The sequence below is a fragment of the Phacochoerus africanus genome, chromosome 9 (assembly GCF_016906955.1).
Source record: "Phacochoerus africanus isolate WHEZ1 chromosome 9, ROS_Pafr_v1, whole genome shotgun sequence".
NCBI classification, from domain to species: Eukaryota; Metazoa; Chordata; class Mammalia; order Artiodactyla; family Suidae; genus Phacochoerus; species Phacochoerus africanus.
Window position 1 is genome coordinate 992,631 of NC_062552.1, and position 25,937 is coordinate 1,018,567.

Genomic DNA, 25,937 nt, shown 5'->3' on the forward strand with positions numbered 1-25,937 from the left:
AAGAAGCACTCGGAGGCCAGGCCGGCACTTGGCAGCGTCCAGAGGAAGGCTGAGGCGTGGGGGCAGGAGGGGGAGCTGGGCACCGCAGTCTCAGGGTCCACGCCCAGATTTCACCAGCAAACGCAGCTCGGCCCCGCCTGCTGGTGGGTGTGTGGGCCCAGGTGCTGCCACTTGAGCGTGGAGGCTGACAGCCCTCAGGGCAGCGCCACCTACCCTCCCGGGACACTGGCTTTTGCAATGAGTGCAGGAGGTCTGGCGCCTCCCAAACAAGACAGTTACTTGTGGAAATTACTACCATCAAGGAAACTTGTCCATAATTCGTGGCATTTTCCTCATAATTTTCTGAAAATTATAATGACTTCAGAGAGGAAGAAGGAAAGAAGGACTACAAATCACAAAAGAAAAGAAAAAAGAAAAAGACAGATAGAAATTGAGTAAACTGGTGGTGTGCGTGATGGCCAGCCCAGACAGCGTGAGAGGTCCCCAGCTCTCGGCCCATGGCCCCGCGCCCTGCAAACACCATCCCGCAGCTAACGAGTAACCCTCCAAACCCATGTGTGTCGGAACGAGAGTCTCCCACTTAATGAAAAGGAAAGGCTGACAGACCTGAGCATTTACAGCGTGCTTTTGGGGTATGCCTTAATCTCCCCCTTGGCTAAGCTGCCATCCTATAAATCAGGCCCTTAAGTTATCATTGTTATAGAAGCAATAAAAATAATAATAAAAGTACTGTGAGGTCAGAAAATGTCAAGAACAGTCAGAAAAATGAGAGAGACATAAAACAAAGTATAAAAGACCAGCTAGAATTGGAAAAACTCAGGTACTGTACCTCCAAGTGTATTCCAGCAGGAGGTGGCTGCACTGCTGTTTTATTTAACGAGGCTCCACATAAATCCCAGCTGCTAACCATGTGATAAGTCCATCTCCGCAAACAGGAGGCTCCATCCCTGGTCCCCTAGGCGGTTCAGTCCTGGCTGCCACTAACGGGAACCTCACCCACCAGAAGGGAGAAACAGACCCTGAGACGCTCCTCGGGTTCACTTTCAACATTTAAACGTCAACTGGCTTTCCTGTTTTTCACAACAAAATTAACCGTAAGTCTCTAGACCCAAACACATGAAAACGGTGGGCAAGGAAGCCCCAGGTGCCTGACAGGTCTTTAATGTGAGGAAGGTAGAAGGACACTTTCTCCAATTACCAAAAAGAGAATTCAGCTCTAAAGAAGAAATAAAGTCAGCTTCACAAGTCGTCTGTAACGGGTGGTGAGACAAAAAGAGGGGCTTTGTGTGGCGCATCTTTTGCGGGACTCGCACCTCTGCAGGCTTGGTGACTGAGGTTTCCGTCCCCACCCACCCCAGAAAAGCAGGTGTGCACAGGCCCCTTGGGGGTGGAGCCTAGAGGGGTGGGGCCGGCTGGGTGGGTGGAGTCTTGTGGGGCAAGGCCTGTAGGGGTGGAGCCTGCTGGGCGGGGCCTGGTGGGGGCAGACTTGATGGGCGGGGTCTGGTGGGGGCAGAGCTCATAGGGGGTTGGGCCTGGTGGGGGCGGGGGGCTGCTGAGTGGAGCCTTGTGGGTTGGGGCCTGATGCGGTCAGATCCTGGTGGGGGGGGGGGGCCTGGTGTGGCGGATCCTGAAGGGGCGGAGCCAGTGGGGGCAGCAGGCAAACTTGGCAGGTCCCTACACTCTCAAGTCCCAGTGGCGCAGATGTCAAATTGGAATTCTAATACCCAGAGGTTAGAACTGGCAATGAGAACAGGCTTGGCAGACCAGCCAAACGCAGGCAGAGAGGAAACCGTGAGTCATGAGGCAGGGCCCAGGCGGCCCCCACCAGGGCGCAGTCGGGGTGTGGGGGCGCCCAGTGTGCAGATGGGTGGGGTGGGGGCGGGGGCGGGGGCGGGGGCGGGCTGAAGGACCCAGAGGGAGGGGCACAGGTGCAGCGTGTATCCAAAGCGGGCGGGGGCGGGGGCGGGGCGCACACAGGGATTCCGGTTTGGGGCTTTTGTGTTGGTTCCTGAGAGGCGTGGGTGACTGAGATGCTGTCTCTGGCAGAAACGCCTGAGAAGATCTGAGGAAACTGGAGAAGAGGCCATTTCTGATAGGGAACCAGCCAGGAGGGCGGATAACAGGTCTGCGGGGGAGGGCAGCATGGCTCCAAGGAAGAGAAGAGCAGCCAGACTCTAGGCCCGCCCTCTCTGGGCCAGAGGGCAGGAGTCTCCCCTGGTGCAAAGGCCTCTGATGCAACTCCGTGTTTTAGGTCAAATAATGTCCAAAAACCCTATGCTCGACTTAATCAACCGTCCCGGGTCTCTGGCCTTTCCTTCACCCCCTCCATCTGGCGGCGCATGATTGCTGCAGCTTTCTGGCACTGCCCGCCCGGAACCAGCGCACAGATTAAAGGGCACGGCTCCCAAGGAGACTGCCCTCCGTTTAAGGTCAGCCACGGGCAGTCCAGCCACTGTGATCCTGACCGGTCAGCAACCAACCGGGCTTCCCACGACCCCCTGCAGGTTTGCTGTTCCTCGGCAGGACCCAGAACTCAGCAAAGAACCCCAGGTATGTGAAGGACACGAACCAGGACCAGGCAATGGGGACACACAAGGGACAGGCCGGGAGGGTCCAGTTTGGAGCTTCCGTGTCCTCAGGACACAAAACCCTCCCACACATCGACGTGGTGACCAACCAGGGAGCCCCGCTGAGCTGTGGTGCCCGGTGTTATTCCTGGGGGCTCGGCAGGCACCTGACGGGTTGAATTCTTGGCTATGTGGTCAGCTTTGGTCTCCAGCGCTCTTGTCCCCTGAGGCTGAGAGGCGGGTGACCTCCCCTGGCTCAGAGCCCCAGCCCTCTGATCCTGAGGGTGGGCCGCCCAGCACGGCGGGGCCCCACCCTTGCGCTCTCCAGCAGCCCCCCCGGGAGTCAGGAAGGAGCTCCTGCTGATGCCCAGGACGCGGCGCCTCCGTCCAGGACAGAGGGACGCGGGCCAGCTCAATTCTTTAGCGCCCTGGTTAACGAGACTGGACAGCGAAGTGCTCTCGGGACACCTCGCTGTCGGTGGCGCAGCTCAGTTACGGCTGCGTTCAAAAGAGTGCCCTGCGATCTCAGGCCTTCTTATGTCACACTCACATGCACTAGCTCCTATAATTAAAATGCCTTCGACGCACGCTGATACCTTTTATTATTTCCACCCACCTCGGATCTGTGAAGAGACATTTTTCTCCGACTTCAGCACAGGACGTTGCATCTTCGAAACGTTCCCTCAGTCTCTCCATCAACACCCTCACCCACCCCGCTGCCTGCTGACGAAACCTAAACAGCACGGCTCAGCACGTGGCTTGGGAATCGTCTCTAGGGGCTTAGGAGCTGTTAAGCTCCTCTGTCCAGAAGATGAGCCGTCAATAACTAACAACAGTAAGAGCGCGAACCCACCGAATGTCCTCCCAGGCACCCTCACAACCCCCCCCGAGGCCGAGGCCGGGGGTCTCTCGTTTCACAAAGGAGAAGGTGCAGATGCAGGGCATCCGAAGCTCCTCCAAAGCGGCAGGAGGCGGGCGGGGGTCTTCGCCTCTGCCCTCTGACGCAAGGAGCTGACGCTTAACTGCCGTTGACTTATTGCGCGTCTTAACGGAGAGAAGGTAAATTATCTATAAAATTTCCCAATTTTTCTGAAATATCAAGGTTTTCAACAGTTATAACTGAAATTAGAATTTTCTTCTGTACCTGAATATCACCGGGAACACGTGGTTTTGAGCAAACGTCACTGCAGTGACGGCCGTCCTGACACCCGGGGGTGAGGTGGAGCAGTTCTGTTTGCTCACAGAGGGGTGCGGGCTCCCTTTTACCTCCAGAGGCTGAGCGATGGTCCCCACAGATGCCCACGTGCTACCCCCTCCCCTGAGAAGCTGGGGCTTTACCCGGCACATGCGGCTGCAGATGTGACGAAGGGTCTAGGGTGGGGGGCCGTCCTGGCCTCATCACAGGGTCCTTCTGAGGGAATCGGGGGGATGGGAGAGGGCAGGGGACAGAGGAGGGCCGCGGTGACGCGATGTGACGCGGAAGGCGGCCCGAGGCCCAGAGTGTGGACCTCTGGGGGCTGGAAGAGGCGGGGAGCAGGTCCCCCTGGAGTCCCCAGACCCAAGACAGTCAACTCGCGTTTGTCTTTCTCGGCCGGCTCGCGCTGCCTCTGCGCAGTACCGTAGACCCGGCGTCCCTCTCTGGACAGTGGCTTCGTGATGCTCCTTAGGGCAGAGGGCAGAGGCCACGGCCCTCCTCCTGGTTTGGAGCAGGTCATCTTCTCACCGTCTTCCTGCACTAACCCCAAGGGGCATCCCCACGGCCGCCCCCTCATCTAAGTCCAGCTCTCTCCCCAAGGCCCACCTCCCAAGGTCACTGCCTGGGGCCCTGGCTCGGGCCACGGTGGGGGGGGGGGGCTGTTCCCAGCCGCTGAGGGTGCTCACCGGTGTCGACAGCAACAAGAGCTTCACGAGCTTCCTTCCCGGGCAGGTGGAATTCCCATCTTACTAGACTCGCGATAGTCAGTGACGCGGTCCTGGACGTTAAAGTGGTTGAGATTTCAAACGTTATCACCCCACAGAGAACAGACTCGGCTGCCAAGGGGGGGAGGGCTGGGAGCTTGGGGTTAGCAGATGCAAACTATTATACAGAGGGTGGATTCACAATGAGAAAGTGCAGTCAGATCTTGTAGTAAACCGAACGGAAAGGAAGAGAAAGAACATATATATACATATATAGAGAGAGAGAGAAAGAGAGAGAGAGAGAGAGAACGAATGACGGCATCACTGTGCTGTACAGCAGAGACCAACACGACACTCTAAGTCTACTGTGCTTCCATAAAGTTAAAAAAGCTCTGAAACTAATGTATGCTTATTTGTCAATTAGCTCTTAAGTAAAACAATAAAACCAACAAAAACCTTACTTCCTGTTTTTGGAATATAGGGTGCATTCTGGTATGTCTAGTGAAGATAAAAACTGAATACATTTTTAAAATTTAATGCTGTGTACAACATAGAGCCAAATTATACTGGTTTTTTAATTAATTTTTAAACTAAGCAAAATATTCCATGTAAATGATGTCAGAAATTAAAAAGTGCTAAAAGACCTGTAATGAAAAACAAACGTCCTTGTTCTCCGCTCCTCCCAACTTGCCAGACACTCCAGGGCCCCTTTCAACACTTCTAACCGTTTGCTAACTGTCGTTATGTTTACTCTTCTATCGCCTGATGAATCCATTCTAGGCATTAACCACTGACGTCCTATTATACAGCACGAGGGAATTTGGAGCATATTTTTTACACCTTTTAAGAATTTAACCCCCCCTTTCCCTCTACAGTTACTTTCCGAGTTTTGGTGAAATGCAGATTCCTAGGAGCCGTTGTTCACTTCTACGTCGGTACTATTCACTCCTGACTCAGCTGGTGCATCCTGACCTCAGCCCTTCGAAACCCCTTCCCTTTCTGTGCCGCCCTCGATCACGTCGAGGTTCTCCTTCGGATGAGTTTTGCTCGTACCTTTCCTCATACCCTTCGACCCTCTGTAAAGATGCTGTCCTCAGAGTTCCCGTCGTGGCGCAGTGGTTAACGAATCCGACGAGGAACCGTGAGGTTGCGGGTTTGATCCCTGCTCTTGCTCCGTGGGTTAAGGATCCGGCGTTGCCGTGAGCTGTGGTGTAGGTTGCAGACGCGGCTCGGATCCCGCGTTGCTGTGGCTCTGGCGTAGGCCGGCGGCTACAGCTCCGATTCGACCCCTAGCCTGGGAACCTCCATACTCCGTGGGTGCAGCCCTAGAAAAGGCAAAAAGCCAAAAAAAGACCAAAAAAAAAGATGCCATTCTCCCGCCCTGAGACCCGTCCGAACACTTACTGTTCCTTTAGCTTTTCTGCTAGAGACGGAGCTCCGGAAGCCTCGACCTTCAGTGCCTGGCTGTGTGCTCTCGACCTGCAGCCGGACTCTTCCGGCTTCCTCTGCTGTCGCCCCGAGAGCGAGTGCCCTTCTCCTCCTTTTGTGTCAGGTCCCCACCTCCTGAGTCCTCTGCCTCCTCTTCCTTGGTTTACCCCCTTGTCTCGGTGGGGTACATTCTCCAGCAGCTTGCTCAGAAAAGCGCGGGGAGGACAATTTAAAAATGATGCATGCTTGGGAGTTCCCATGTGGCTCAGCACTAGTGACCCCGACCAGCATCCATGAGGGCACGGGTTCGCTCCCTGGCCTCACTCAGTGGGTTAAGGATCCAGTGTTGCCGTGAGCTGGCGTGAAGGTCGCAGACATGGGTCAGATCCCACGTTGCTGTGGCTGTGGTGCAGGCTGACGGCTGCAGCTCCAATTCAACCCTAGCCTGGGAACCTCCACATGCTGCAGGTGTGGCCCTAAAAAGACACACACACACAGCAGATGCAGGCTTGAAAATGTCCCTTACGCCTTGAATAGGCTTAGAACCGCAGAGGACAAATCACTTCCAGAGTGTAGAGGGCTTTGCTCCACGGGCTCCTGTCTTAGCGCTGGTGCGACAACGCCGCTTTCACCCCTGATCTTTGCACTGCCGGACGTGTCAGGAGCTTTTCTTTAATCCTGATGTCGAAGCTGCACAGTCATGGTCATGGGTGAGGTCTCTGTTCACCCACAGAGCTGGGCGCTCGTAAAGCTTTGCAGCCTCGAGAGCCTCGAGCTTCTGTGCTGGGAGGTGGTCCTCGGGGGTCATTCGAGAACATCCCGCTCTGGCCCCGAAATCCCCGCCGTGCGCTTTCACTCTTCGCTCCATCCTCGGGCCGGGGTCCTGTTTGCTCCTCAGGCGGGCGTGCCCCAGGGCTTGCTCCTTGACCCCCTTTCTCTGTCTACACTCGCCCCGACAGTGAGCTTTTCCAGTCTCAACAAAAGCCTTCCTACGTGTCCTCGGGGGACGCACTGTCCTGGGTGGTGAGAAAGTCCACATTTCTGTCCCCGGCGCTCCGGCCGTCTCAGACCCCACGGTCACACGCGCGTGTATGTGCGTGGGCTTCTCTACTCCACAAAGTTTGGGGAGGTATGAGGCTGTTCTGGGCGTGGGGACATGGATTAAGGAGTGCCTGAGAGTTCCAGCTGTCTTCGGGGCAGTTACGAATCTCAGATGAACATAAATTCCCACAGCCCTTTAAAGCAGCATGGGAAATTACCAATGGCCCCTTCCCAGAAGTCCGTGAAGTGGGGACCTGGTGTGTGCCCTCAGAATGCCCGGACTTGCGGTCTGCCTTGGGTTAAGTGAACGTAGTCAGGACCAGGTGATGTGGATGCTTCTGAGGCCCCCCGGGGGACAGTGGGGGTCACCGTGGAGAACGCTGTGAACGAGGCTCATCTTCCCACCTTCAAAAGCCACAGGGAGAGCCCCGGGTGATGACCAGCCCTGCCTCCAGCTCCGCGCTGTTAGGGTCCCCTGCAACGCCAGGTCTCCCGCTCTGCTTAGTGCACCCGAAGGACACAAACTCTCTGTCCCCAAAGCTCAGAGCTTCTCCCAAATACTCAGGACGCAAGAGAACAGAGTGGGATGGTCCAGGGCACAGACAAGGAGATGCCTGTACTCAGCTCCTGGGAGAACAGGCCTGGGTCTGGCGGGACGAGGGGGGCCAGAGGACGGCGCGCAGACGACTTAGTTGCAAAGGGACGGGGCTGGAGGCGGACACTTCGAAACAGCAGTGTTCAAGAGAGCGGGTGTTAACTGGAAGAAAGTGAAACACAACAACAAACCCACAAGACACGGCACGTAGATCGACATGAGGAGTTTATCTTAACCTTTTCTCCTTTGGCCACGCCCCCGGCACGTGAAAGCTCCTGGGCCCAGCATCGGACTCATGCCACAGCAGCGCCCGGAGCCTCGGCAGTGACAACGCAGGATCCTTAACCCGCTGAGCCACAAGGGGACACCTGTCCTAACTTCTGAAGTGAATTTACCAGCCGCTTTTTCACAAGGTAACCAACACCTACCGAGCTCTGTTTTTGTTTATGATAAATCCACGGAGATTCCCACAGTAATTACATTCCAGATCCCATTTCTTCACATTTATTTCAACTCTACCTTGAGTATTTCTCAATCCATGGCCTTCTCTAAGATACCAGTTCACTGAGAAATGACTTGGAAAAGTGCAACACTGCATAGACTGCTGAGGTGGTGCCGACAAGGGGAAAACACACATACACCTGTGTCGGCAAAATCAGGGAAAGGAAGCCGGGGCAGTTTTGGGGTTGAAACCGCGCAGTGGCCAAGTGCGACGGCTCCAGAGCCAAGGACAGCCGTGCGGTGGTCAACGGTGACGGCTCCAGAGCTAAGGACCAAGCAGAGGAAAGTTCCCAGAAGTGCACTAGCCTTGGAGGGGCCTGGCCTCAGTCTGACTTCATAAAAGAACAGGGCTGACCTGCTGCCACGCAGGCTCCGGAAGTCCACCCAGCCTCTGGATTTCTCCCTGAGGCTTACAGGGAACTGGGGTGTCTGGTCATTTTATCTCAAGTAGGAAAAGATGCAGGACAAAATACATAGCCTTTGTTACTTCTCGTTAAGCCAGTGCTCCCAAGACACGATGAGAAAGTGAAACTGGTCTAGGTTCCAAACCACACTTCTCCCAGAAGGGTGCCCTCGGGGTCACCTGGGCGCAGGCGCAGCACCCAGCTTCTCACTGAGGGCTGCAGGCAGGCAGGCTGGGGGCAGCCTGGGAGCTCCGAGCTTTGCAAAGCTCCCCAGTGCGCCTAACGATCAAGCCACGTTTAGGTTTTCAAATTTGATGCTCTTTCGGAAACTCCCCTTGGGATCCTAACTTCTCAAATCATAACCTTCGAATCTCATGGAAATTTGGAAAACTGAACTCCTGTGTGTATTTTCTCTCCTAGCAACATAGGAACCCACTGATTTGCCTCATTTCAATTAAAAATTAACAAACACAAAATACTCATTTGCTGTGTTTTCCATCCAAATGCTCACTTTGTTTTCGTCGTAGCAAAGGGCTTGAGGAGGCAGCGACGAGCGCTATTCCTTCCTCGGCACCTAGGAAAGCCCTCCTTCCACAAAACGCCCCCATTTTCACTCCATCGACATGTTTGCAGGGGCCCTCTGCCCACTCTAATGAAAAGTCAGGGAAATGCTTTCGCTCGCTTCTGATGAAATAGGTTTATTCAAAAGGCTCAAGAAAGCAGGACGGATGGTGCTACCACACCCACGTCAAAGGTCATGGGCTCATCATTGTGCTGAGGGTACTCTGACTCTTAGGGTCGGGGTGGCAGAGGCACAGGCGGGCCTGGCAGGAAGAACCCTCTCACCGCCCTCTTCAGGTAATGCATGTCGTGACGGACCTGTTTCTACGATGCGACTTGTTTTTAGTTAGGGTAGAGCTGATTTACAGTGTGGAGTCAATTTCTGCTGTACAGCAAAGTGACCCCGTCACACCAAGACACACGTTCCCTTCCTGCAGCCTCTCCCGTCACGGTCTATCCCGAGAGACTGGACGGGGCTCCCTGTGCCGGACGGCAGGACCTTGCTGCTCGTCATTCTAAACGTCCGTTGTGCTGCTCTCCTTCGCAGTGATTCTGGATGCTCTGCTTTGGGAGACGATGCAGCAAGTACCTCTCAAAACCAGCACCACCGTCACAGCTGCCAAGGTTCAGACACATTCACGGTCTCGAGAGTCTTGTGTTCATCGTGCTGCTCCCCCTGGAGCCCAGGGAGGTGTTCCCGGCACGAGCGGAGACACGGAAGCACGAAGACGTTGAGAGACAGCGGGAAGCGGCAGTGCCGGCTCTGACCTGGGGCCCTGGCTCCGAATGGACACCACATGCACCACCGACTGGCCCACACGGACCCGGAGGAAAGCGGCGCCCCAGCCTCCGAGGGACCAGGACAGGTCTGGTCACCTGTCGGACTCTGGCTCTTTGATGGCTGGCAGGGCACCCTAGCTTTGTCTCTGACTCGCTGGGTATTAGTGCGAGAAGGTCATGGAGCCATTTCCTGGTGTGCACACACACTCGAAGGCGCTCCTGGAAAACGCCCTCCTGCAGGTCTCTCACAGAGTCGCAAAGGACCTGCACTTTTCGCACCTAACCAGTTTGGGTTTCAATCTGCTCCGGTTATAAAAAACAGGGTCACTTTCAAATGCCTGGTTTTGGAGTTCCCACTGTGGCTCAGTGGGTTAAGAACCCGACCAGCATCCATGAGGACACAGGTTCCATCCCTGGCCTCGCTCCGTGGGTTAAGGTTCTGGCATTGCTGTGGCTGTGGTGTAGGTTGCAGATGAAGCTCCAATTTGACCCTTGGCCTGGGAACTTCCATATGCTACAGGAGTGGCCCTAAAAAGCAAAAAAAAAAAAAAAAAAAAAAAAAAAAACCAAAAAAAAACCAAAAAAAAGAAAGAACAATATAAGATGCCCAGTTTCTCAGGATGAAGCCCCCGTGATAAGGCGAGGGGCTGTGGGGCCATGGGTCAGGTGCATGTGCCGACAAGGCCCACGCTCCAGCCGGGCGGTATCTCTTCTCCCAGGATGGGTTGTGACGTGTGACTCAGCCCTGATGGACTCACGCTTGCTTTCTCTGGCTTTCATTCTCAAATCTGAGACCCCAAATGGGGGTATTTCTAAACAGGAAAACAGTAATCAGGATACACCTTTATTTTAAGTCAGAGGGGCTTCATTATCTTCAAAACAGGCTAAGGAGGCAAGAGAAGAGGCCTCTGGCTCAGGCTCCTCCATCCTGTTCTAGAAGGGAGAGACGTCGCAGCCCCTCCCGCACAGACACAAAGGGGAGTGAAGAGAAACTGCGGGGGCGCTGTAACTGCCTGTGTGCTGCCCCTTCACCGCTCTCTCTCTCGGGTGTCAGGACGCTCTCGAGGGCCGCAGGGGCCAGCCCTGGCCTGGGGACTCCCCCGCTCCAAACAGCCCCTCCACATTCCTGTCCATTAGAGATTAATCTGAACTAATTCTCCGAGGGTCCCACCTGGGTGTCAGTCGCACCTGGTGTCGATGTACCTTAATAATAAAAGTCACGACTGTCCACAGCTGTCTGTGCGGACAGAGCACCTGCCCTGGCCCCTCCCCACGAGGCTGCTCCATGGCCCCTCGGAACCACTCCTGCCGAATGACTAGCTTTCCAAAGTAAAAAGGTTCAGGGAGTTCCCGTCGTGGCGCAGTGGTTAGCGAATCCGACTAGGAACCATGAGGTTGCGGGTTCGTTCCCTGGCCTTGCCCAGTGGGTTGGGGATCCGGCATTGCCGTGAGCTGTGGTGTAGGTGGCAGACGAGGCTCGGATCCCGAGTTGCTGTGGCTGTGGCGTAGGTCGGCGGCTACAGCTCAGATTCCACCCCTAACCTGGGAACCTCCATATGCCGTGGGCGCGGCCCTAGAAATGGCAAAAAAAAAAAAAAAAAAGACAAAGTAAAAAGGTCCAGCTGGTCTACGTGCCTGACGCTCCGAAAGAGGCTCCTGGTCCCCGAGCTCCTGGCTGCAGACCTGGGGCTTCCCTAACCGCCCGGGGTTTCCGCGCCCTCCTCCGGGACAGCGGGAATGTGGCGCCTGTTGCCGTGGGCTCAGCGGGGCCTGAAGCAGAGGACACCCCGGGGCTGCGCCCAGGGCGAGGGCGGGCCTGCCGCACATCCTGGTGCCCAGCCTTCGCCCCCGGGCCCGGGCACAGTGGCCACAGGGGAGCCCGGCAGAGGGCACAGGGCAGCCTGGGCCCCGAGAACAGTCACAAGGAGGCGCTGAGGCGCCGAGAGGACTTCGGGGAGAGCTTCTACAGGAGGGGCTCTGCAGCCTGGGGCTCCCGAAGGGCTGTGTCCCGTTCTGGGCCGTGGAGGCCACAGATCTTGGCGTCAGGCAGGCGCCCCGTCCCTGCTCAGAGCCCAGTCCACTTCCGGGCACTCGCTGGAACACTTGCCCCTGAGCTTGAGGGCCGGCGGCCAGCACAGCCTGCCTGCGGCGTGGAAGCCCATTTTCCGAGGCCCGTGTTGGAAGGAGCTTTCCGGGAGGACGCTCAGCACGTGGCCTTTGTGGGGACACAGGTATGCATGGCTCCTCCTTCGAGTTTGAACGCAGCCGTGCGATTTACATGGACAAGAGCCTTCCCTCGCTGGAGAGGGACCACATCCGCGGATGAGCGCACTCGGCCTGCTGGCCGGGCAGCTGCTCCGTATGCGAGTCACTAGCAGCAGTTCGGTCGGCCTGCGACCCTCCGCGATTCACACCCTTTGACCGGAACCTTAATACAGCAGTAAAGCCGTCCAGCTGGCGACATGTTCCATGCAAACCCACCCCCACGACGGAGTCCCCACCCCAGCTCCCCTCACCCCCTTCAGAGGCAGCCAAAGCGAAGCAGATGTGTGCACGGGAACACTCCCAGGGCTTAATGCAGGAGCCCACGAGGCCGCCCCACCACCCAGAACGGACGGGAGGAACACGGGAGCCTCGAGCGGAGCGGCCCGGCCCGTCCAGCCCGCGAAGCTGGAATTCCATTTGCTGCAATGAGACACGACGTTTCCAGCTTTCAAGAGGGGATGGTGGAGAGCTATCCTATTTTGAGCTTGCTGGAGCTTTCAGTGTGTTTATTTATATCTCAGAGAAAATTCGGCATCCACGGCTACCCGCCCCCATAAGTAAGTGACGTCGGAGGCGACCGTGAAATAGGCGCTGACCTTAAAAAGCAAAGTCTCAGGCATCGCTAGTAACTAACTTCGCACTTGGATCTTGAAGCAAATTGTGTTCCACGAAGCCCCACAGTTGCCTGAACAGAAAACCTGAGCTACCACGTGCAGAAGGTGAAAACTAACAACGCTGCAAGTTTCCCCGGAACATGACAACGCACAATCAACTCCTTTCTGAGAAGACTTTAACCAGCCAGCACGGTCTTCTCTGAGAATCTGCATCCTGCACGTGCCAGCACTGCCTTAAGACACACATAAGGGCCAGCGGCTCCGGCTGCGGGGAGAGGGGCGTGTGTTCCGTGGGCCCTCAATACACGTTCCTTGAACTGGAGACCAGACGGAATTCCGTGAGCGTAGAAAGAAGAAAGGTTTCTACAAAGCAAGCATTTTCTGTAATAGGCATATCTCAACCTAATAGGCAGGAAGCATATTTTAAAAAATGTTTTTGCTTTAGGTCTGGAAGATTTTCCTTCCCAACTAGAAAACAGCTGAAATCATGGATCCTCAGCCCAACGTAATTTCACGCCTAATTTATGGAAATGGAATACCAAAGGACTCTGGGCGGGAGAGGGCAGGCAGCAGGGACAGGGTGTGACATTAGCCGGGACCTGCCACCCCGCTTGGGGCAGGAGGCAGGTCTGAGCAGCGGCGGGGCGGGGGAGGGAGCTGCTGAATGAACTTACTGTTACCTTCTTCCTCCCATCCTCCTCCTCCTGATACTGTCTGAATTTGAAACATCTAATTTAATCCGTTGGAGGGCCAGTCTTCCTTTTATTTCCTGTCTGTGCCGAGGCCGTCGCCTGTTTCAATTACGACTTTCCCCAGCTCCTGCCTCTCGTGCTCCAGCTGGCTCCAGCACACTTCCTTGGAAGGTAAAAGGCACTAACTGTGCTGCTGATCGGAGACTGATAGCACGAGAGCCACAATATTTAATAGCTGCGCTGATAAGGAGGTTTGAAAAAATCCATTTCTGAGCCTAAACAAAAGGATATTATGTAGCTGGACGTTCAATTAAGATCCAGTTAAACGCCTTCCCCATCAGGTGGGACTCCGTGAGGGCACCGACCTAATTCATACGGGGTTGTGGCAAATTTCATCAGCACCGCACGCTTGAGAAATGGTCCCCTCCCGCCTCCCCGTTCGTCCCTGGGGATTTGGGACCAGCCTGGCGCAATTATTTCAAAGAACAGAACTGTGGCTGATATGGCATCTTGCAAAACCTTGGCTGGCTAAAAATAAGACTGTTTTGTAGTCGGGGAGATGGCAAAAAAAAAAAGTCTCTGGGCTGTAAACACCAGTCAATGTATTTCTTTTCTGCTTTATGAAACCACAATCTTTTTTTTTTTTTTTTTCGTCCCTCCTTACTCACAGCGAAGTTTAATTACAGTTTAATCTCCTCCAGCCAGCAGCCCCGGGCCTTCCCGCTCAAGCCGAGTATTATCAAGGCTGCGGCGACGATTTATGGCCAAAGGTAGAGGTTCCCCTTAGGAGACCCCGGAGCCCCAAATAAATAAATAAATAAACAAACAAACAGTGACTTTATTACTAACTCGCACGGCAGGTTTTTATGAGGCCCGAGAGATGCCAGAGCAATAATTAAAGAAATACCTGCGAGGCGTTGATCAACACTCACCCCACTCAACTCCGCTGGGCTAATAAATCTGGAGGAAAACTTCAAGTTAACAAGACTATTTGGGCCTCCAGTTGCCCAAAGTGTTGGGTTACAGTGAGGGGAGATGAGGGGCAGCGGGGGAGGCTCCCCAGCTCCAGGCGCCGGAAGCCTGGGGGACCCCGAGGGAAGGCCCGGAGGCCGTGCCCGATGGTCTTTGCCGCCTTCGGCTGCCGGGTTCAGCGAGGGTCCGCGTTGCAGCACGGGTCTCGAGGGAGAGTTGCCGCGACCCCGGGCCCAAGGAAGGGAAAGGAGAGCCGAACCGTCCACCAGCAGGGCGAGGCAGATGACAAGCCAAGGCCAGGGCGCGAGGTCCAGACGGGATGTTCGCCGCTGCTCGCTCGGTCCCCTCTGGGCCCTCATCCCCTTAAGCGCCTCACGGCCGGCTGCGTCGCTGAGCTCCCCTGCGCCGAGGGTCAGGAGAGCCTCCTCTCGGGCCTGCGCTGCGAGCTGCCCACCTGGAGGGTTTGCTTCCGCACGTGAACTTGGTTTCTCACGGAAGCTGCCCGCAGCCCGCTTCGTACACCTCGGGAAGGTCAGATGCGTCCAGCGGGGGCCAGGGAGGCCTTGGGCGCTGCACCGGGACCCTCGGCCAGCCCGAGGCTGGTCCCCCCCCCCACCCCCCCAGGAACCACACCCTGCCGGCGACACTTCTGAAGCCAGTCAGCTTTCCTCTCTGTTACCTCTGGGGTTTGGGGTAAAAAGCGCCTCTTTATGCTATGACGCTGCCAGTGAGTCAGAGCTTCAGGGCTGGCTGGTCCGCTCAGCTGGGTACGGTTCCCCTTCCAGCTCCGCTGCTCCCAGAACACATCACGCTCTTACCGATGATGAATTCTGCACCTTCATTTGAAAGTACAGAAATTCACAAATACGCTAAAGCAGAAAACAAACCCAGCCAATAGAAAATTCTAACAACTAACTTCTAATCCTTACCAAGAGACATTTCCGCATAAGAGAAATGTGTTTGTGTTTTTCCAAAGCTCTTGAATATCATATGGTCGTTTTCGCTGGCAACAGAAATGCATCGCTCTTGATATTTTCTAGGCGAAGCTCGTCTCTGCCAGGCTGTACGGTCTCAGGGGAAGAGGCTTCCAGCGTTTCAGCCAAGGTCATGCTTGTGTTTGAGGCGGAGGAGGTCTCCGAGCCGCCCTCGAAGGAAGCGCGAAGCCGTGCGGACGTGTTCCGCTCACGCTCAGGTGCCGCACGCGCGTCCGTCCCCATCTCCCTCGAGAAGCCGACAGGTCTCTTCCCGTCACAGGCGCCTGCAGCTCTCTCGCCACAAGATGCCACGTGGTACCTGAGGGGCTCAGCCCCTTGAGATGGTCCCTGTCTCGACGTGGGATTTCCTGAAGTGCGGGTGCAGGGAGCAGTCTGGAACATAAGCTTTCTCCCGCTTCTCCCTGCTGTGTTCTAGTCCCACCAGAAGGTTCCGAGATCCTCTGTTTTCTACGTGGGGGAGCACATGTGATTAGACGCACACTCTGCGCACTGTAAGGACACACGTCCCCGCCCTCGGCAGGCCGTGCTGCCCTGCTGCCCTGCTCTAGTGCAGCCCTGGGCACGTCAGCAGCTCAGGCCACAGTTCTCCAGGTGTCATCCTGGGAGCCAGGGGGCCCATGCCTGAGACCCTGCAATTGGGTCTCAAGGGCAGGCTTCTTTTTCTTTTATCTTTTGGTCTCTTTAGGGTCACACCCACGGCATTCGGAGGTTCCCAGGCTAGGGGTCAAATCAGAGCTGCAGCTGCCGGCCTACACCACAGCCACAGGCACAGCCACGCAGGGCCCAAGCCACGTCTGCGACCTACACCACAGCTCACGGCAACGCTGGATCCTTAACTGAGCGTGGCTGGGGATGGACCCCGCATCCTCAGGGATACCGGTCAGATCCGTTTCCGCTGCGCCAGGACAGGAGCTCCCGCGCTTATTTCTCCAACAACAGGAGGACGTCTGCTTTGCTCTCTCCTTGTCTCTCTGCCCCTCGTGTGAGGCTGCAGATCAGAGAGTCCAGTCTTCTACTGACCCAGACCTCAGTGAGATTTTAAAAAGGGGAAACGATGCCGCTCCTCTGACTACAGGCTTTTGTTTTTACATCGATTATTATTTGTATTTTAGTGTTATTTATTTTATTTTATTTATTATTATTTTTCAGAAAAATGTATTCTTTAGGTTACCATGTTATTTTTCAAAGAATCAGCAGATATCTCTGAAGGACCACAGCGTTATTTTCCAGTATGGTAAATACCGACAGCCACAAGCCTCGAGGGCAGAAGCGGCTTGAGATCCTCAGTAATTGTGAAGCGTGTAAAGGGGGAGGAGGGGCTCTGAGATGAGGGTAATTTGCACTCAGACGGTTTCCAGTTTGGGGTGACTCTACCGCAGTTTCGATTCACGTGAAAACGTGGATATTTGTCACTGTGGTCTGTGTGTAAAACGCCCCTGGATAACCAACTCTGTTCCGAGTCCAGATTAGTGCCTTAACACTTTTTGAAGAAGTTCTAGCCACTCAGAAAATCAACTTGGGCGCGTGGAGCGTTGCTCCCGCTTGTAAAGTAGTCCTAGTGTTTGCTTATTATGGGCTACCTGAAAGTTCGTATAAGTTGAGACCTGAGTTGTGGTTCAAGAGGCAGATTCCTTCGGATGAGGGCAACTCGAGCCGGAACAAGCCTCTGAGGCTGCGCACGGCCCCTCCGCTGTCCAAAGCGACCGCGCAGGCATGGGGGCGGGGGTCCCGGGCCCATCTGCACCCTAACAAACAGGCCTGTGGAAATACCATTTCGACCCTCTCCATTTGGGGTTTTGGCATGGAAGCCTTCTGCTACTGCAGCCGTTAGTATGTGTCGTGACACAAAATGGATGTGAACTCGCCCGGGTTAGAACCTCAGATTCCTACGTTCCAAAACAGGAAGAAGGCGCACTGATGTTTTCACCTCCTGAGCGCCGCGATCGAAGCAGAGACTTCATTTAAGCCAGAGTTGTCTTTCAAACAGAGATGCACAGATACCACTCGAAGTCACGGCTCCCCTCAGAGCTGAAGCCACCGAGAGCCCACGGACCTGTCGCTGTGCAGCCTTCGAGCTTGTCCACCTAACATCCTCTGTACACCTGCGTGTCACTTAGGCCAGAGTCTCGGTACTGGGGACGGCAAAGTAGCCGGTGAGCTTTGAAAGAGCAGGTTCTCTGTGCTAATTGCCTTGTTTTAGGCCTCATATTTGTTTTTATCATGCAAAGGACAGGTTAGAGAAAGTGAGACAGGAGTTCCCGCTGTGACACAGTGAAGTAGGAACCCGACTGCAGTGGCTTCGGTTGCTGTGGAGGCCCAGGTTTGAGCCCCAGCCCAGCGCAGTGGGTTAGAGGGTCCGGCACTGCTGCAGCTCTGGTGTGGGTCACCGCTGTGGCTTGGATTCAGTCCCTGGCCCGGGAACTTCCATATGCCAAGGACGTGGCAAAAAAGGAAAAAAGGAAAGTGAGACTTACTGACAGGAGTCTCGTGCTTGCAGTGGCAGATGCCACTCGCCTGTGAGGCCACCCACTCCAACCCCGGGGGTCTAAACCCGAGGGTAGAAGCGGGGCTGGAAACCCCATGAAAGCAGGAACCATGCCTACTTTTCACGCTGTTTTGACAATGGCTGTTAACATGAACTCGGCTGAAATTCCCTGGAAGAATTAGGGGTGGAAGAATAAATTTCAAAAGCTCATGTAGCATTCCTCTTTTTTTTTTTTTGTCTTTTGTCTTTTGATGGCTGCACCCGAGGCACATGGAGGTTCCCAGGCTAGGGGTCTCGTTGGAGCTGTAGCCACCGGCCTATGCCACAGCCACAGCCACAGCAACGCGGGGATCCGAGCCGCGTCTGCAGTCTCCACCACAGCTCGCAGCAACGCCGGATTCTTAACCCACTGAGCGAGGCTAGGGATCAAACCCGAAACCTCATCGTTCCTAGCTGGATTCATTAACCATTGAGCCACCACAGGAACTCCAGCATTCTAACTGTTTAATGAGTGAATGAATGGATTTTTCATTTTTTGGCTGACCCGAGGCATACGGCGTTTCCGGGTCAGGGGTCAGATCTGACCCACAGTGGTGACGTCCGCTGCAGCCGAGGCAGTGCGGGATCCCGGACCCTCCGTGCTGAGCCGAGGATCAAACCTGCATCCTGGTGCTGCAGAGACCCTGCTGTTCCCGTTGTGCCACAGAGGGAACTCCCCATTCTAATTTTTAGCAAAGACACCAAAGCAATTCGGCACAGGAAGGGAGGTGTTTCAGTGGAGCCTCTGGGGCTCGTGCCAAAATCGGTACGCCGGCAGCCCACCTCACACCAGGCACAGGCTTGCAGGTGGACCACAGGCCTTGGTCTGAACCCTAACACTCCAAAGCTCTTTGGAGAAACAGGACCACAGAGACAAGCAGATTCCCGGGGAAGACACAAAGGCATTCACCTGGAAAGGAAAAAAGACCACCTCGACTTGATGACACGCAAAACCTGCTCACGGAGGAGTCCGCCAGGGACCTGACAAGGCGACCAGAGACCAGGAGAAAGCGCTCGCGCTGCCCTGGCCGACGTAAAGAACCCTACGGACCAGCCAAGGACAGCCAGGAGCCGGAGACCTTTCCGACGGACGGACCCCCCATCATCTGTCCTGGGAGGAGATCAGAACAGCCAGCAGGGAGGCAGCTTGGGGCTCACCCGAGCCCTCCTGCCCCCGACCCTCTCTGGGAGCTGCGCGCAGCGGGCAGAGGAAGTGGCGAGACGCTTCCAGGTCAACCGGGGAGGCGGAGAAGTCAGTGGGACAGCGCGACAGGGCCAAACGGCGGGGAGCGCCTCGGGGGCTGGGCTCCACTCGCGGGAAGCCCTGAGCCACAGAACTGGGTCCACCTCCTTCCGGAGTGTTGCCAGGAGTGCCCCCTGCATGCACCCCTAAGTCTTATCTGCCACCCCTCCTGCAGACGGGCAGGAGGCAGTGACCGCGGGGAGCTCTGGCCAAGTCCGTGCACAAGGGCGAGGCGGACCGAACAGCCAGAACTTCGAGTGGACGCAACATTCTCGGAATTTTCTTGTCCGTCAGTGTCAGGAGTCTGGCTTTTGAGAGAACTTCTAGAGCGGGTTTCGTGCTGTTCGGCATGTAGCTGAACGTCTCTAACATGGAGTCTGCCGGGTACACACGTGTGATAAGTGCACCCAAAGAGGCACATCTCCAGCTAAAAAGAAAGTATCGCAAAATAAGTACCGCTTACCGCAGCTGTCAGGAAAAAGATCACCGTGCTTTGTTGAGTTCGAAAATTACCTTTCTTGCGAACACATTAAAAGGTAAGGATGGCTGGAATTAACTGAAATCAACATTTTTACAAAATACTACTGATATTAACGACAAATCGGAAAAAAAGAAATCCTGAATTCGCTCATTCCGACCGTTTGCACCAGTGTCCACTGTGTGACTGCGTGTCTGTGTGTGTGGGTGTGGGTGTGGGTGTCTGTCTATGCACCCCCCCCCCACACACACAGACCCATCTAACCTCTGTATGGACATCTAGCCTCTCCCTCGGGGACATTTAATTAAGTTTTCGGTCCTTGCCTTTTCCTTTTTCAAAGATGACTTTACATCAGCTATTTTCCATGAACACGTCTGGTGTTTCCTTACCGCCCGAGGTTGCTAAATGTCGTATCCAGTGAAGGATGGATTGATGCTTTTTGAACATAAATTCATTCTCTTTTCGCCAGGCTCCTCCCTCTCTGCTCAAAGCTGATGACTTCTTAAACCGAAATGGTTGGTCAGAATCCAATCAAGAATAGAAAGGCAACTGAACAAATAAAACCATGAAGTAAGTGTAAAATATTAGTGTCCAGACATCTAAGATGTGTGTGGCTACCATGAAACCTGCACAGCTGTACCGGCCTGCAGCCCACGTGGTCCCCAGATTTAACAGGACCCGTTACCAGTAAGAGTTTTATTTGCTTAATAAATTACATTCTAAAGCACAATAGCCCAGGTTCATAGCTGTAAAATTGCCAAATATTGTCAATGACCACTCTCTGGTCGTAAATAACAAAATAATCTATGACTCATTGGATTTTTGATTCCCAGGGCAGTTCTTTCTCACCATTACTCAAAAATGTAAAAAAGCGTCTCTCCGTGGCATTTTATGGGGGTTATAAATTACTCAAAGGAGACGACACAGGACAGATTTGTAGGCCAAGTAACAGGAACCAGCCAACCCGACGTGTAAATTACAGAACTAGTGACAAAGGAGAGGGTAGTGAAAGAACTCTGAAATCTAAGAACAGATCAGGATTAACCGCGGAGAGAGAGGAGCGCGGAGGGAGAGCCATGCACAGACCCCGGGGGAGTCACGCCGACCGCTGGGCGGGCAGCAAGAGGGTCGGATCATCGCCGGTGGCTCCAGGGGACACGACGCAGGGAACCACGTCCAGTCTCACTGGGCACCTCAGGGCATCAGACACCAGTGCCCAGCAGGTGAAAGTGGGAAGGTGCTTTTCAAACTAACATCAATTTTCAAATTGATCCGAATTGACAGTGAACAGGTGCTGTCTGCTCAGCCCGAGAGGCCAGGGGCTGGGGCGCTGACCTCGATCTGTGGTCTGGAGACGAGGAGACACGGGGAGGCCCCAGTGGGACGGGGTGGGGGGGGCCAAGACGCCTGACTCCGCTGGGGGTGGGGACGTGGGGGAGGAAGGGCTGGACAGAGGACAGGTTTTCCCGTGATGGAAGAGAGTGGACAAAGCCCGCCTCGAGAGCCTGGCTGTCCAGGGAACCGACGGGGAGATAAGCGGGGAGGTGCAGGGCCCTCGGGGGCATCCTCCCCAGAGTGGGGGTGGGCACCCCAGGGAGGTGAGCAGAGGGCGGACTGGCGAAGCTCACACGACAGGGATGATGAAAGCCAAGGGTTTTCATTTTCAACAGAACATGCTTAGAAGTGAAGACATTATGTCTGCAATAAACTAGGAAACTAGAGCAGGAGAGACTTGTTTGCCTTCTTCTGCGCATGGGATACGTGAGAGACCAAAGCTTTTCTGTGGAAACGGAGGTGTAGGCTGCACCTGGTGGCTCAGGCTGGCGCTGCCATGGCCGCTTGTCCCATGTGGCTCCGTCCCTCCAGTATCCTATGGAATGACTCACAGTGGGAGCCAGAATCTGCCTGGTTCGTTTGTCCGATGCTAAGAGGACAGATGCTAAAATCTCCTTTGGGGACCCTCTTGCACTGTTGCTGGGAACATAAATTGGTACAAGCACTACGGAAAACAGTGTGGAGGTTCCTCAGAAAACCAAATATAGAACTCCCATGTGACCAGCAATCCCACTCCTGGGCATATATCTAGAGAAAACTGTAATTCGAAAAGATACATGCACCCACATGTTCACTGCAGCACTGTTCATGGTAGCCATGACACGGAAACAACCTGAATGTCCATCGACAGATGAATGGACTAAGAAGATGTGGTACAGATACGCAATGGAATACTACTCAGCCATGAAAAAGAATGAAATAATGCCATTTGCAGCAGCATGGACACAACTAGGGATTCTCATACCCAATGAAGTAAGGCAGAAAGAGAAAGACAAATACCATGTGGTATCACTTCTACGTGGAATCTAAAATATGGCAAAACGAACCTACATACAAATAGAAACAGACTTGTGGCTGACAAGAGGGAGGGGGAGGGAGGGGGATGGACAGAGAGTTTGGGGTCAGGAGATGCAACCTATCACATTCAGAAAGGACAAAGAATAAGGTCCTACTGTACAGCGCAGGGAACTACATCCAATCTCCCGGTTTAGAACACCATGGAAAATGGTATTAATAAAAAGACTATATGATCACTTATATCTGGAGTCTAACATAAGGCACAAATGAACCTTTCCACAGGAAAGAAAATCATGGACTTGCAGAATAGACTTGTGGTTGCCAAGGGGGAGGGGAGGGAATAGGGTGGTTGGGGAGCTTGGGGTTAACAGACACAAACTATTGCCTTTGGAACGGATTAGCAATGAGATCCTGCTGGGTAGCACTGGGAACTATGTCTGGTCACTTATGACGGAGCAGGATCATGTGCGAAAATAGAATGTGTGCATGTAAGTGTAACTGGGTCACCGTGCTGTTACAGTAGAAAAAAAAGCGGTACTGGGGAAATAACTATTAACATAATGATAACAATAAAGAATATACAACTGAGTCACTTTTCTGTTCCTCAGAAATTGGCACAAGATTGTAATGCAACTGCACTTTAATAAATAATGCAATAAAATCTCCTTTCGTTCTCAGAGGCGCTGCTGTGCTGGGTAAACTCCCAGGCCCACGGGGGTTGAAATGATGCAATAATTCTTTAAAAACCTTCGCCCTTTGCCCTGGAGACGCATCCTCCCGCAGAAGCCACCTGCGTGGTCACCATCTCCTCTGGTCCTCAGTCTGCTGCTACGAAGTCTGAGCCGCTCTGGGCAGCAAGTGACGCAAATTTATCATCAGCTAAGCTTATGCACCCTTATGCCCCGCAATTCCGGCTGGCATTCTGCATTTGGTATGCGATTAAATACATCTCGAATAAAGGAAGGGCTGCTTTTAACTTACAGGAGATCATTACGTTTTACTACATCTGCAACGCACATAAAATTTTATACGTACAATCACTACCAATATTTTGATTGTTCCTCAATTTGTTTGTAACCGAAGACCTCCGCAAGGCTCTGGGGCACTTGACGGACGGAAGACGGGGATGTTACAAGGAGCGGAGCGGGCCCCACCCACAGGGCCACCTTTGTGCCAGAGCTGAAAGATGCGACACTGCTCTCGGGACCTGGAGGGGCTCCCGGTCTGGTAACAGTGACTCTCTGGCTTAGGCTCCCATTCTGCTGTCTGCCATCCTCCAAATAAGCATGACTGTCCTTTAAAGTAACCACTGCGTCCGGACAATTCTCTTTCGGTATCGAACACGAACCCACTGAAATTAAGGACCCGATTTAAAACCGCCCGGCTTCCATCACTTCGGGATTAGAAGCCCTGGTGTCCATTCGTCTTATTCCTCCGGCACGTTTACTGCGCCCCGCACGGTCCTGGTCCAGCGCTGGGTCCACCTTCCCGCTGTCGCCGACATCAGAGTCACGGGGAGCAAGGATGCGCGTGGGGTAACGGGGGGCTGGAGTGACGCTCACCGAGGTAAGACTGTAGTGAGGCCCCAGGAGAGTGAGGGGTCCGTGGCCCGAGGGGGGCCGTGGCGCCCAGCCAGGGGCCCCAGGGCGCCCAGCTCTCCAGCCACTCTCGTGAAAGCGAGGCTGGAGGCGGTAAACTGGGGCCACGTGATCCCCACTGGGGGCTCCGGGCTGGCGCTCGGAGTGAGAGGAGAAAGGCAGAGAGAACCAGAAGCTCCCAGCCGAGCAGCTGTAGACTCTTCCAGGACATGAGGAGGGGGTGGGCGGGAGGCAAGAGGCAAGAGAGGAGGCGAGCAAGCCAGAGGCACCAGGGAGGGGCGATCGCAGGGCCCCGACCCGACCCGACCCGACCCGACCCGAGAGCGCCGGCCCCGGCCCTGCGGCTCCAGGGCGGGCGGCAGCGGGCTGGGGCCTCGGGGTGAATTTCTCAGGCTCGCAGACTCGGTTTTTTACCTGTTTTCAAACAGGAAAAGTTCCAGTTTGATGCAAACCTCTTCGACGCCAGCACGGACAGAATGGGAGCAGAGCTGCTTCTGCCCCAGCCGCCCCGCTTTTACCGCCGCCAACGCCCAGTAACTACATGCCTCTCCACTGAGCACCAATGCACGTTTTTAAGACTCTTGGAAAATAAAAACGAAGCACCAAACCAAACATATAAAGGGTTTGTTAGATGGAAGTTCAGAAGGAAAACCCAGAGCTCGGCCGCCAAAGTGAAGTTATTTAGGCGCTACTTTTCCTAAGCCCTTCCTGTTTTCAACTGCCCGAAGAAGAAGAAGGCATTCTGATGGGCTTCCCGACTCATCTGAAAACTTTACATGATGTCCCAGGAGACCGAGAGAATCATAAAATCCCGAACGAGGGGCCTCAGAGTACTTGGGTCTAGAAAGCTGGCAGAGTGGAGAGAACAGAGAGCTCGGGAGCTTTTAGGAGCGTCCCCCAGGGGTCACGGGTCCCCGGGAGACCCTCGGGTCTTCAAGTGTGAGAAAGGAAGCGATTCGCTGGCGTTCCTTTAGGAACGAAGTCTCTGGCAACTTGTGCTCTTCAAGAGTGATTCAGAGCCAAGGCTTTTTAAATGTTTCTGCGCACAGGTCAACGAAACACTGAATTGTTCCGTCCTGTTGTTGTCTAGCTGGAATCCGGCTACGGGCGGAGAGGCACGGGAGAAATCCCATGCCCGGTTTAATGCCGACCGTCGTACTTGGCTTTTCCTATAAAGATTATAAAACACAGTGGCCTCTTGTGAGCAAATCTCAGAACCGCAGCGTCACCGCGGGCCTGGGGCGTGGGTGCAGCTCTGGGGGCCTGAAGCTGCCCCCCTTCTCTTCCCATTTTCATTTCAGCAGCTCGCACATGCTGCGAAGAACTACCTCTGACCCCGCGCTTTTCAAGCCATCAGAGTGTCCGCTGCAGCGGGAGCGTCTGCGGGGCTGCCCGAGGGTTTTCGGCCCTGGAGGTGGATGCAGCCCCACAAAGGAGAAGCACCCCCCTTCCAGAGGCTGGAGGGCTTTTGCTTCCTTCTAAAAGAAGGGTACGGGGGACCAGAGAGACTATCGGGACGTTAGGACGAGCCCTGTAATGTTTTCAACATCAACACCCCAGAGGAGGGTCCCCGGAGAAGCAAGCACAGCAGCCTCTGGGCCATCGGGACCACCCAGGCTGCCTCCGCGAGCGGGCCTGTCCCTGTGACCTGGGAGGAGCAACAGCAGTTTAAACGCGTGGAGCAGCACGAAGACTTAACCAGCTAAGACTTAATCGCAGAAAAGCCACTTAACGTCTAGAGCTTAAAAAAACTCCAAGTGGAAGATGAGCAGATTTAACTGGAAGGCATTTCAGGTTTTTACCAAAAAGTCAGTGCTTGTGTGTGTGTGTGTGTGTGTGTTCAAAGCTCACACAATGAAAGCAGCTCTGCTTTAAACTTTGTTATACAACACCAATTAAACTACTGGCATTTGTTTTGTGATTTTGTAAAATTTCTGGATATTTCGGTTTCTGGATATTTCAGAGCCCAACTAACTGAAAAGGACAGGACGAATAGTTCTGTAGGTAGTTGATTTGAACTAAGAAAAGGGAAGGTGTTTATTTTAAATCAAAGGTGAAAAAAACGGGTCACATTCGGGGACAACAGGAGGCCTGCAATAAAATGTCATGAATTCTAAGACAAAACCCACGTGATGGCGTCATGAAACACCCTGCTTTACGATGAAATAAATTCCGCTGCGGGTCAGGTCCCCCACGTGCGAGGAATGCCTCTCAGTGCAGAAAGCTGGGACCGTCTGTGTCCCCGACATGCTTTAGGATCAGCGAAGACATTTTCTTTCCCCAGGGCCTATGTCACCTGCGGTAAAAAAGCTACTCGTCTAATTGAAACTTCGGCAATTCACCTCAGTGGGAGGCCGGAGTAGCATGTCAGTCAACCCCATAAATAGCATTTTTAAGCCAGCAGGTTATCACGTGCAAATACAGAGAA

General features: G+C 54.3%; 1 protein-coding gene and 1 long non-coding RNA gene across 3 annotated transcripts in view; one reads left to right on the forward strand and one right to left on the reverse strand.

Annotated features, from left to right (window-relative positions):
• GMDS (GDP-mannose 4,6-dehydratase) overlaps positions 1-25,937 on the reverse strand; it is a 433,626-nt gene that overhangs the window by 101,800 nt on the left and 305,889 nt on the right. The window lies entirely within an intron of this gene.
• Positions 1,647-25,430, forward strand: LOC125136502 (uncharacterized). The gene is made up of 4 exons (XR_007137203.1): positions 1,647-1,791; positions 2,047-2,550; positions 20,029-20,129; positions 22,590-25,430. It is a non-coding gene; the product is annotated as an uncharacterized LOC125136502 (long non-coding RNA).